General features: G+C 40.8%; 1 long non-coding RNA gene across 1 annotated transcript; it reads right to left on the reverse strand.

Annotated features, from left to right (window-relative positions):
* Window positions 1-6,134: 6,134 nt before the first annotated feature.
* LOC137526823 (uncharacterized) lies at window positions 6,135-13,008 on the reverse strand. Its single transcript, XR_011023119.1, has 3 exons — window positions 12,409-13,008; window positions 10,568-10,683; window positions 6,135-8,517 (listed from the first exon to the last, which is right to left on the reverse strand). It is a non-coding gene; the product is annotated as an uncharacterized lncRNA (long non-coding RNA).
* Window positions 13,009-13,715: the final 707 nt, after the last annotated feature.

The raw sequence follows: 13,715 nt of genomic DNA on the forward strand, positions 1-13,715 counted from the left end.
TGTGCTAAGTATCATTATCACATGCTAAGTATCATTATCACGTGAGGTCACTGCAGATCACGCGAACGGAATGTAGCTGAATTATTACTGTATACAGTACATAAAGCAACGTGCATTAAACTTTGCCATTGAAAACTGTGGCGCTTCGCACGATCAGAAGATAGAGTTTGGTAATGAAATCAGCAATGGTGTTTACATTAACATGTGAGATAATGTAATACGGCACATGCAAAGTTTAACACTCGTCGCTTTGTGTACTGTATACAGTAATAATTCATGATCTACATTCCGTTTGCGTGATCTGAAGTGACTTCACGTGATAAAGATACTTAGCATGTGATAATGATACTTAGCACATGATATCACATGCAAAGCGGCTTATCACTGTCGTGCTAAGTGTTAGCACGCTTTAGTGAATCGAGCCCATTGTATTTATTATTTTCCAGATCATAGAGTTCACTTCCTGACTGATGTCAGGAAGTGAAAAAACAGAATCGCTCTCTGCAAAAACGCTTTCCAAAAACGTCCAACGAACAGAAATCACTGGCAAGGGAAAAAAAATTGCCTCAAAAAAGTTGAATGCGACCGCTAACGTGATCGGAACGCAATGTGAATGAGACCTAAAAGAATAAGCATTGACAGCCCACCCACCCGCTATTAAACCCAGGCCCCACAATATCAGGTCTAACCATGCACTTTATTACTATTGTGTTGTTTTTTTGCAGAAGTTACAAGAAGATACCGGAAGTTAGCACAGCTTCACAATTAAACCCATGCCTTGCTTCTCCAGCACGAAAACATAGTACAGTTCTCCTTTAAAGGGACTCCGAGCTCTACTTAAAAAGTAAAATAGTACTCACCGGGGGCTTTCTTTAGTCCAGCGCTGGTCGGGAGGTCCCACGACGGCGTCCTGGCTCCTCTCCTAGGCCCCGCTCCGGAATGGCTGGACGGTCGGCAGCCCGGGCGACACTCGGCTGAGTGTCGGGCTGCTCCTTCCGCGTATGACGCGGCTGACGTCACACGCCGGCCGCCTCGCGTCATCACGGCGGCTGGCGTGGCAGTACGGCACATGCGCGATTAAAGCGCGCATGCGCCGTACTGCCACGCCGGCCGCCGTGATGACGCGAGGCGGCTGGCGTGTGACGTCAGCCACGTCATACGCGGAAGGAGCAGCCCGACACTCAGCCGAGTGTCGCCCGGGCTGCCGCCGTCCAGCCATTCCGGAGCGGGGCCTAGGAGAGGAGCCAGGACGCCGTCGTGGGACCTCCCGACCAGCGCTGGACTAAAGAAAGCCCCCGGTGAGTACTATTTTACTTTTTAAGTAGAGCTCGGAGTCCCTTTAAGGAGAATTGGAAATAAATGTTTTTTTCGTAGGTCTCTCTGTATAAAAAGCCAGGTCCTGAATTATTCAGTCAACCAACTCGGCTCAAAAACTCAGTATATTTACGGGAGAATAACTCAGCAAAAAAAATGGTGTCTGAAGATTTAGCCGTATTGGGGAGAGGCACACTACTGATCCCAGAGACTTTCCTCCATGGCAGTTTCTTTCAGACCAGAAGTATTTTTATTACATTCAGTTCTCCTCACACATAAAAGTCTATGCTTATTCATCTTATAAGTGCTGCTGAAGGCCTTATGCCAGCAATGTGGAAATCTGATGAGATTCCCATGATGAAACAGTGGTGGGGTAGAGGGTAGAGTGAGCAGATTAGCTGACAGGGAGGACATTATTTCATTTTCATAAGATAAAACAGAACTATATATTAAGAGCTGGGCTCTATAGGCTGGTAATAAGAGACTATCTTGAACGGTGTGCAAAGATGGTTAGATGACTTATTCAATGTCTTATTGTTTCTTCGTTTTTATTGAATTATGTCCTTTTTTCTGTTGGCTACGAATATTGGATAGGTACAGCACAGTTGTCGATATTAGTAGGTCTTTGAGTAAACTTTATGGAGAACTTTTAGTTCAAAAGAAGTTGCCCCAGTTGGACCTCCTCCCCGGATTTAACCTTGACTGGTGAATAACATCAAGGGCCAGCCGCTCCAACCATATGAACATCAAAGAAACCACCGTCCATTGCTCTCTCTAAGATTTTATTCCAGATAATTAGGCGGGGTACACAAATGAGAATAGCCCTAAGGGTATCCCTATAAGTAAGCACCTGTTGGGGTGTGAAAACGTTAGTCTCTTTATACCTGAGTGAGCTGTGGATAAATGTGTGCATCCCTATTGTGGAGCACTTAATGTCATGTAGTACAGCAGTTTTACTGGTACTTGCTCTATTTACGTAACGCGTGTTGCACAATTAATGCATCCCACATTGTTTGCACAGTGATTTTTCTGCTAAAATAGTGAATATGCCCCTATGCCCTCCTCACCTGGTACAAGGAATCTTTACTACTGTTCATTTTTTTTTGTTAATGTATACATTTGCAGAAAATGTGGTGGCAGGTTCCCACATCCCCACTCAGGCCCCACATGATCTTAGGTAAAGATGAATACATATATTAATTATGTTATGTAATTTGGTCTTACATGTCCATGCAGGACCCTAGCGTTCCCAGGTCCTGTATTACATTGTAAGTAAGTACACAGTAGGGGGAAGAGGAAAAATAAAATATATAATATTAAAATCAAGATTAGCGGGTGGTTCACCTCAAGGATAACACAGATATAGTATGAACTGAAATTTATTTGCACTTGGGCAACTCATTTCAATATATTCTTACAGCTAGAGAATTAACCATTTCAGCCCGTGGGGATTTTTCACCTTATGCATCAGAGCAATTTTCACCTCCCATTCATTCGCTAATCACTTCTTAACACAATTTATTGATCTATATCTTGTTTTTTCCACCACTAATTAGGCTTTGTTTGGGTGTTACATTTTGCTAAGAATATTTTTTTATAAATGCATTTTAACAGGATTAATAAGAAAAAAATGGAAAAAATTCATTATTTCTCAGTTTTTGGCCATTATAGCTTCAAAATAATCCACGCTACCATAATTAAAACCTATGTATTTTATTTGACACCATTTAAATTTTGTCCCTATCACAATGTATGGCGCCAATATTTTATTTGGAAATAAAGGTGCATTTTTTCAGTTTTGCATCCATCACTATTTACAAGCTTATAATTTAAAAAATGTTCGTAGTATCAAATGCATATTTAAAAAGTTCAGACCCTTAGGTAACTATTTATGTTTTTTTTTTTTGTTTTTTTTAGTGTAATTTTTTTTTCCATTAAAAATTGTATTTGGGTAATATTTTGGTGTGGGAAATAAACAGTTAATTTTTAATGTTATTATATGTGTAAATTGTAATGTAAAAAATATGTAGATGTAGTTTTACTATTTGGCCACAAGATGGCCACCTTGAGTTTATTTTTTTCTCCTTGTGCTTCTCGATCACCGGAAGCAAAAGGAGGACGCAGAAATTTTTATTTGCAGAAAGACTGAAGCCTCTAGTAAGAGCGCTATGGTTTTTCTGCTAAAGACACTGATCGGTGATTGGGAACCATGTTCCCGTTCACTGATCCCAGGGCTACCGGGGACAGCACGCGAAGCGCAGCACCGCAACTGAGCAGCCGCCTGGACGTGAGGATCACGTCTGGGCGGCTGAAATGATTAAAATCTAGCCCTAAACTTTTTATAACACAAGCGTTGGATTATCATGGGAGAGAGCTAGAAGCTCTTACTAGGGGTATTGAGCTTTTTGATTGGCTCCATCAGTAGGCGTGAGCTTATTGCACACTGCCTGAGCCAAAAATCACAACAAAAGTCTTGAGTTGAATTTGTAAAAGTAACATTTGATACAATGTGTACTTAAATTGAAAGTAGAAGCTCACCACTATTTTGTGTATGTAATGACATACTGGCCCATATGAAATTCATTTTTTCTAGTTTTCTTCTTGGTGATATTTTTACAACTTGTTAATAACATGCCTTTTGATGGTACTTTTTCACCTACTTTTTTTGTACTTTTTAATTTCCAATGTGCTGATAATGTACTTAAAAGAGAGGTTGACAAGTTATTTCCTAAAAGAAAACTCAGGTGAACAAGTTAATTGCATATGGGCCACTGTGTCTACAGACAATGTTTTTTTCAAAAGTGTTTCAGAGGCAGTGCAGTGATTTTTTTTTGTTTTTAATTTAGAGCTGCCTGAGGGCCTCATAATCACAGCCATCCAAAACAGGATTTCAAACACTTACCTATACTGTATAATTTCTTTGAATTCTCTGAATCTTTTAGTGATATACTGTAATGGTAACATCACCAAATCCTGTGCAATTTTACACTGAGGAACATTATTATTAATACATTGCACTATATGCTTGTGCGGTGTTTCACAGAATTTTGTACCCCTCCCCATCTTTACGATACTTTACCATACACGGTACACGATTCTGATCCGGTTCTGTAACATGCCTGAAGAAGAAACTTAAAGTTAAACTTAAAGTTAAAGTTTCGAAAGCTTGTAAATAAATCTTGTGCAGTTAATCATTAAAGGGATACTTAAGCCTAGAAAACAAATCAGTTTTACTCACCTGGGGCTTCTACCAGCCCCCTGCAGCTATCCCGTGCCCTCGCAGTCACGATCGGATCCTCCTGTCCCCCGCCGCCGGTTACTTTTCGGTTTCTGCCGACAGGCTCATTGCGCCTGCGCAGGCCTGGCCACGTGTCTCCTTCTACGTGTCCCCATCCACAATAGCGCTCTGTGCAGGCGTAGGATGCTATTGCGGACAGGAACGCATAGAAGGAGATGCATGACCAGGCCTGTTGGGCATGTCAGCAAAGTGAAAGTAGCTGTCGGCGGGGGACAGGAGGATGCGATCGTGACTGCGAGGGCACGGGACAGCTGCAGGGGGCTGGTAGAAGCCCCAGGTGAGTAAAACTGACTTTTTTCTAGGCTTAAGTGCCTCTTTAAAGGTATCACCTAAGGGCCTGAGCCCACTGGTGCAGTTGTGTCTGCTTTTCAGTTACACATCAATGTTAGAGATGCTAAAAAGCGGACAGAAGCGGATACAAATGCGTCAGTGGGCTCAGGCCCTGAACAACTTTTGTTGTTATGTCTTCAGATTCAAATAGACCACAGAGACGTGTGGTCAACTTCTGGTTAATTTAAATAAAACTGCCACCTGAAGATAGGTTAACTGTAATGTCATGGAATGAATGGAATAATGAAATGTACTGTTCTCTAGTTACTTTATATAAAGACTACATAAAAAATGTAATATTTCATGAACTGCAAATTACTGCATGTTTGTACTTTCCATATTACACAACATGTAAACTATTTTTGAAAGAGAGTTGTAGATAGAAAATAAAGAAAGGGACACTAGCTATCGATAGGATCTTCTTTTGTTTTACTTCACCTACAATGTTACTATACTAGTACTCACATTGTGCCCATTTTGCCATACAATTTAGGTTCAGAATCGGTGGTGGGTGTTTGTTTAGGGAAAGGTTACACGGAATAGCTTCCTTGTATGTGGGATTAGGTCAGGCTTTTGAATTCACTGTGTAACTGCTGATTATATTAACTGCCGTTCAAACATGAGCGTGACAGCAGCCATTATCATTTTGTTGAGCTACTGAATAATAAAGCATAGAGCACTGACTGGGAATTCTATGCTTGCTATCGTTATTTATTTTTTTAAAAATAATTTACTGTTGTCCTCCACTAAATGGATTTAAAAAAATATGTTTCCCCCGCTGCATCATTCAGTACTGCTGACTGTACCACTCACTGGCTTTACAATGCTGCCAAATGTTTTACATAAAGCCCAGCAACTATTCACATTACTATTGAAGCATTTAGCAACTTCATGCACAATTGCTTTTTTTGTAGTCTAATCTTATGTAAAGGGGAATGCAGTAATTTGCATTCTAACTGAACCACATCAGGTTGTGAGGTTTTTACCCCTTGTGGTTCCTGATGACAATATTGGCATTTTATCTGTGTTTTTTGTATTAGTTATGCCCAGGGGCGTAACTAGAAATCACTGGGCCCCCTGAGAAAGTTTGGATGGGGCCCCTTTTGTAATGCTATGTTTTTGGCGTTGCTAAGGCCTCACACTCGACTCACACTAGCACACAGACTAGGTAAATACATAGCTTACGGCTTCACACTGTATTAGGATATTTATTCAATTATTTACATTATTTACAGGTATAGCAGTGAATCACGGATAAGTAATAGAGTAAAGAATCAATACATTACCGGATATTGCATCATCACTCCGTATCGGGGGACCAGCGATCGTCAGGAGGCAGCGCATACACAACATCACACAACTCGTCAGTAGTGGAGAGTCCCATCAGAGCAAGGGAAATCTCTCTTTCTTATACTCATAGCTCCACCCATTTTCCCGATTGCATCTTGGGGATGCTCAGGCATGAGCCTTGCTATGATTGGATGACTTATAGTCAATATTTTCATAAACAGAACTAGTTCTAGTTAAGTTGCGCATTCCCTGAAACAGTTAATTCAGGGTTACGCGCTTATTGCAACACAATGTTATATAACCATATCACGTGCCACGCATGCTCAGTACTTGTTGTGACTGGGTGGGTTCGTCCTTCAGCCTATCCACAACGTGGAAGTATGATTCATCCCTCGTGATAACCGCGTGAACACAGCGCACAGCCGTATGTTTTTATAACTTGCAGTAACCTTTTGTTCTTCTGTCAATGGTTTTCTTATGGAGAATGGTGCATCACTACTAAAAGATCAAAATATGTCCTATCTGCCTACAGACTAGCTTGCTAATGTGTTTCTTACCTAACAGCCAGTCATTCACACAGACTCTTCAGACTTGTATCACATTCGGTCCTTAGTGATGACCATTAACATATGAAACCATGACAACTTTTTTCCTCTTACAACAGATCCCATATGCCACATACCAGTTCCATCTGGATAGGATAACTATAACAATCATTACAATCAAAAAATAGGATGAACTATACACTTCATCATTGTTTCTGCTGATGGCGAATAACCCATAAATACATCCCACCAATGGTGAGAGGTGGCATCTGCTATGGCAGAGCCCACTTTAACAATTTTGTTTGCAATCACGGCAGTACTGAGCTGGTGTACGATTATACTTCTATTCAACTTTTTAATAGCACTTTTTCACTTCCGTTAGATTTTTCAACAATCCGCTTTAGTTTAGTCAGGTTTAGATCCCAATTGGGAACTTCCAAACCTTGGCCTTGCCAGGAAACCTTTGTAGTTAACGCTATATCAGGCATCAACATAAAAGTTTCATTTTCCCATTGGAATACAGTGATATTGTGTATACATCCTGCAAAAGGCACCCTCATTTTAGGGACCACCTGACGATCTGTCACTACACATACCACTTGAGGTGTTATTTCCACCATCCAGCGGTATGTTATAGGCATTATGGTCCGCCCACATTTGTTTACAGTGTTCTGTAACAAACAAGGTTCATATGCAGTAGACTGTAACTTACATATTTTACTGTTTAAAGTATTATCACAAAAAGTCAAATCATCTGTTCTGTTGCTGTCATCAATAACCTGTCCATAAAACGTAGGTACCCAGAAGTGCTGATCACCTTCTGGCCCAATTAATAATGGCAAAATAACATTCTTACACATTATACTACTTTTAGTAACATTGTAAAGTGTCAATTGTCCCATGCAAAATGTATCATTGCACATCACTTTAGGTGCTTTGATATCTATCCAGTGATCAGTTCTTATCATGGAACTGAACACGGTCCTCCAAACCTCCTCATTTCCAGTCAACAACATAGTTTGAAATAACTCTCTGTTGTTGCTGTTGTAAGGTTTGCATGGAACAGATAGTCCAGTTTACAATTCTAGTTATATTAACATCTGTTTCATACATAACAGAGGCACTTGCGTTAATTAAGCCAAGCAAATCATCATCTATTTTAGCTTGTAACTTAAATGGCGCCCATATAGTTGGCATCCATTTAGCTTGTAAAATTAAGACATCATTTATTTTACTTCCAACGTTATGCAATCTATTTGCTAATGTTTCAATATCAAAACTATTAAGAGTTCCAGTCAATGTCCCATATCCTCCTAACAAAGTGTCATACCACTCTCTCCGTATTTGGTGTGGTTTAGAACAGTTTATGGCAGCTGGAAACGTGATTTTAGCATGAATCACAGTCTTTTAGGCATGTTGCCCCACCTTTACACAAGTGGAAGGTAGTCTCTTTATATGCCCAGGGTCCACTTTAGCATCCATCATATCCACAAATATCAAAGTAGGCCCCACCGAGACATGTTCCATTGAAAGTAACATTGAGAACGTCACATGCTTGCCTAGCATTACCGGTAAAGTTTCTCTGTAGACAACTCTTGGTTTTATTTCCCCACACGAAAGTCACCGTGGATCCCCTGTATCGGTTACTCGAATACCTGAAGTCCTTGCATTAACGCAACAGCTTTCCAACCACACGATACCAAGGATTCCAAGGACAATGCCATAGACATGGAGATCAATCTGCAAAAAACCCAAACAAGTGTGACTTATTCTTGCAAATAACATTTTTCCTGTGGGATATATTCCCACTTTTTCTGTTCTGGCCTCATTACCAGCAGAGTTCGGTCCTTGCTTACTGCAATCACATCTGCTGGAGGAGGCGCTCCAACATTTACTGTATTAGTAGAACCAAAATATTCATCACCCTTTACTGATGGCTTTCCTCTCTACAAATAAAGGAATTAGGGTCCCTTTACACTTAATCAGCTGCTGTTAACTGTAATCAAAATAACAACTGATGTACAGTCCAGCGTCCGTGTCCCCCTATGGCCTCTTTCACACTATACACTGAAAAAACATTGAAGTCTATTCACAATGCATCGCCATTGGGAAAAAAACAACAAAAAACAAGAAAAAACAAACAACAAAATTGTATGCATACTAATGCATACCAACGCATTAAGTGTAAAAGGGCCCTCAGGAGAACCTGGGCTATACAACTCTTTGGCCTGTGTATACACAGTGTCCTCCCCTAAAAACTTTAACCCATCCTCTCTCCTTTTCCAATAATTAACTCACTATTTCCCAGGTTAATCATGATCACTTTAATTTATTCTTGATAGTCGGAGTCAATTACTCCTCCTATCACTATAGCTCCTTTCTGAGCAAAACTGAATTGGGTAGCTATTTGCCCATAATGTTAGTCAGGTATTTTACATCCTATACCTGTGGGAATGGTTGTAACCTGTGAGGGGTTAATGATAACAACTTCTAAAGCATGCAAATCCAACCCAGCTGATACAGGTTTTCCCCTATATGGAGCTACCGCATCCTTATGCATTTTTCAATAAAAAATCGTTTCTACTTTAACCACCCCACCAGCTAGTTTCTGGTATAAACAAAAATCTGTCATCTTCACAGTTTGTTTGTATTATTCTAAACTAGCATATGCATACATTCTAGCATCTTTAACAGAGGTATTCTTAAACATATAATACACTATATCAGTAAGGTCTCAAAGCAAACTTCATACAATTCATTAGAAACAACTCAATTCACACTTCAGCATCAACACATTCTGCCACTTCATGCCATTCAGCTAGTCAGTACAACATTCAACCCTAGAGAAACCAGGCATTTCTCTGCAAGACAAACAAATCTCATTTAGTAACTAATGACCTTGGCCCGTTTAAAAAAAAACCAAGCTAGGCCTTTCGCTGCGCATGCATGTGCCCGCTGTGCACATGCATCCGCCACGCGCGTGCCCTCATACACCGTTGCGCACACGCTGGCCGCCTCTGGCCCTATCCTCCCTCAACTTTTCCCCTGTGTTTCTGCGCCCCTCCCTGCACATGTGCAGTGCAAAAAAAAAAAAAAAAAAAAAACTCTGAATAGACGCAGAGACACAGGCATATTATATAAAAAAGTTTTTCAGTCTAATTACGCAATATTTTCATGCTACATTGCCATAATAGACTTCACAATTCTATTTCTTTCACACAGTCTCATCTAATCTAGCTTTCAGCTCAACAAGTAAACAATTTCACTCCTGCACAATTATAGCTAGAAACCAGGGGAAAATTTGCTGGCAGAGATGTCACCGTGACACCATAATCACATTTAACCCTGTAAATAAAAAGTGAGCATTTGCAGGGATTTGGAAGTTCTAGCAAAACCCAGCACAACACACAGTGTTGCACAACGCACACACACAAGAAAGTTGCTTTACTATTTCTCACCTCTTTAACCATTTATTTTATCAAACAAGATGCATGTCCCATGAAGTAAGAGTTAAAGGTCAATATATTTTTTTTACAGCATGTACTCCTGAATGAAAAAATAATGCTTGCCAAGCACCCCCAGCTGAGGAGAGCAGCATCTCAAACACTCACTGGCTCGCACACATTCCCTAGGAGCACTCACCTCCCGTGCACAAATGCATTTTTTTTTAAACATTCCTCTATGCATTCAATTAAACAAAAACCAGACATATGAATACATGATTAATCAGGACTCGCTATAACGGATTCACCATATAAAACATTCACTAGAAACAACAATGTTAACCCACCTGTCTTGTCCAGATTATATTACCATTTCAACTCTGCCAGTGCAGTCAGATACTGTCACTTTAAGGAATTTGCTTTACAATTTTAAACACAGCACTCCAAGATTATACTCCGAAATCTACCAACAAAGACACAGACTGTATTAAAAACCGTAGTAGTAAAAGCTGAGATTCACTGTCAGGTTACTCTCTGCCCCTTTTTCCCATCCATATTTTATCATTAAAAATATGGGGTTTTCCTTAAGAGGGACAAAACCAGCAGTAACAACCTAAAGAAAGTTCCCAGCTATTCCTAATCTTTTCAAATGGAACAAAATACATTTGTGCTAAACACTTCCAATTCCAGTTCAATGCACATTGTCCTATTTCTTGTGCAATGATCAGTGGCAGAGTTTGGCTTCCTTTTATTTACAGAAGCTCCCTGCTCCACTGATAACAATCCAAAATGTGTCATCACAGGAGCCTCTTCCCCAGCTACTTCCTCCAGCACATTTATTTTACCAGCTGCAGATTCTGTTACATGTTGGTATTTATCTGCAGCTGCCTATGATGACACTTGTGCAACTATCACTCTGTCATCCTACTCTAGTTCCTTTTTCTAACAGGACTACCCTTTTTCCAACAGGAATACCCTCAGGTAAAGTAACAACATTGAGGGATTCTGATTCTTTCAACTTACACAATCTTTGTTGAAGCTTTCTATAAGCTGTCAACAACATCCCACTATGCCGCCCGGGAGCGACATCATGCCCCGCCTTAACAGGGCCCCCCTCTAGAGTCTTATCTATATCTAGAGAGAGCAACAACATCACCCGCTTCAACGGGGAACCCCCCCTAGAGTCTTATCTACATCTAGAGAGAGCAACAACATCACCCGCTTTAACGGGGAACCCCCCCCCCCCCTAGAGTCTTATCTACATCTAGAGAGAGCAACATCACCCGCTTTAACGGGGAACCACTATATTCCAGCATCAGGCAGCGTCCCTCAACCTCAAGTTGAGCCTGTTCCGCCTTTTCTTGATCCTGGAACGCCTTCTGCAATCGCTTGTGCACACCACGATAGGCAGAGGCCAACACCCAGCTCCTTCTAGCTGGGGTAACTGCATCACCCACCTTGGCAGGGAGTTTTTTCAAGTACTTGAACTAAATCAACCGGTTCTGATTCTTTCAACTGCTTATCCCACAATTCTGCCAACCCATGGCTAGCTAATTCCACTTCTATAATATTATACGGAGACTCGGTCCAGCCGGGGATCTCCGCAGGTTCTTTTGGGCATTTGGCCTTTTTCTTAAACATATTGCCTTACTTTTGGCACACTGCCGACTGGGCGTGGCTTTGACCAGAGGTGCCCCTCAACTTCTAGACACCAATGGTCAAACTTCCCACAGATAAATTTTGCTTAGTTCAAAAGATATCTTGACTTGAAACTAAGTGGGAGGAGCTATCGACTCCAAACTTTGCCCACACCTGTAATCTGTCCTAAGATATATATATATATCAAGTATCAAGTCAATATACCATACAGGGGCAATTTTACAAAGATTTAGATTAATTGCCCCACTAACTGGCGAAATGCCAAATTTTGCAAAATTACACCCAGAGACCCACAGAATCATAGGCAATATATTTCAGAGGTCAAAAGTCATCCTCGTCGCCATTTATGTAATGCTATGTTTTTGGCGTTGCTAAGGCCTCACACTCGACTCACACTAGCACACAGACTAGGTAAATACATAGCTTACAACTTCACACTGTATTAGGATATTTATTCAATTATTTACATTATTTACAGGTATAGCAGTGAATCACGGATAAGTAATAGAGTAAAGAATCAATACATTACCGGATATTGCATCATCACTCCGTATCGGGGGACCAGCGATCGTCAGGAGGCAGCGCATACACAACATCACACAACTCGTCAGTAGTGGAGAGTCCCATCAGAGCAAGGGAAATCTCTCTTTCTTATACTCATAGCTCCACCCATTTTCCCGATTGCATCTTGGGGATGCTCAGGCATGAGCCTTGCTATGATTGGATGACTTATAGTCAATATTTTCATAAACAGAACTAGTTCTAGTTAAGTTGCGCATTCCCTGAAACAGTTAATTCAGGGTTACGCGCTTATTGCAACACAATGTTATATAACCATATCACGTGCCACGCATGCTCAGTACTTGTTGTGACTGGGTGGGTTCGTCCTTCAGCCTATCCACAACGTGGAAGTATGATTCATCCCTCGTGATAACCGCGTGAACACAGCGCACAGCCGTATGTTTTTATAACTTGCAGTAACCTTTTGTTCTTCTGTCAATGGTTTTCTTATGGAGAATGGTGCATCACTACTAAAAGATCAAAATATGTCCTATCTGCCTACAGACTAGCTTGCTAATGTGTTTCTTACCTAACAGCCAGTCATTCACACAGACTCTTCAGACTTGTATCACACCTTTACACCTCTGCCCCCTCTCGCTTTCTGCACAGGTAAACTGAGAACCAATGTTATTTGATTGGCTAGTGCACACTTGACAGCAGTCAAGCACTACATGCATTTTCTCTATCAATTACATTAGCTTCTGTGATAAAATGTGCATGTTTTCACACTTACAGACACACATCGGCTCTATTCACAAAGCTGTGATAAATGCTATCACGGCAGTGATAAGGTCAGCGCGCGGGTTAGTGAGCGTACAGGTTTGAGTGCGTAATAATAAAGGTTTGTGCGCATTAACTTTCCCCGTTCACCCGCTAACCTATATGTTAGCGTGTGAACAGGAAAGTTAAAGAGAATCTGTATTGTTAAAATCGCACAAAAGTAAACATACCAGTGTGTTAGGGGACATCTCCTATTACCCTCTGTCACAATTTCGCCGCTCCCCGCCGCATTAAAAGTAGTCAAAAACAGTTTTAAAAAGTTTGTTTATAAACAAACAAAATGGCCACCAAAACAGGAAGTAGATTGATGTACAGTATGTACACACATAGAAAATACATCCATACACAAGCAGGCTGTATACAGCTTTCCTTTTGAATCTCAAAAGATCATTTGTGTGTTTACCTTCTGTCCCCTTCTTCTCTCATGCACTGAACATTACAGGCTTCCTGCAGACAGCTCTGCCTGTGCCTGTGTTTGTAATAGTGTTGGGCGAA

The sequence above is a fragment of the Hyperolius riggenbachi genome, chromosome 1 (assembly GCF_040937935.1).
Source record: "Hyperolius riggenbachi isolate aHypRig1 chromosome 1, aHypRig1.pri, whole genome shotgun sequence".
Taxonomy (NCBI): domain Eukaryota; kingdom Metazoa; phylum Chordata; class Amphibia; order Anura; family Hyperoliidae; genus Hyperolius; species Hyperolius riggenbachi.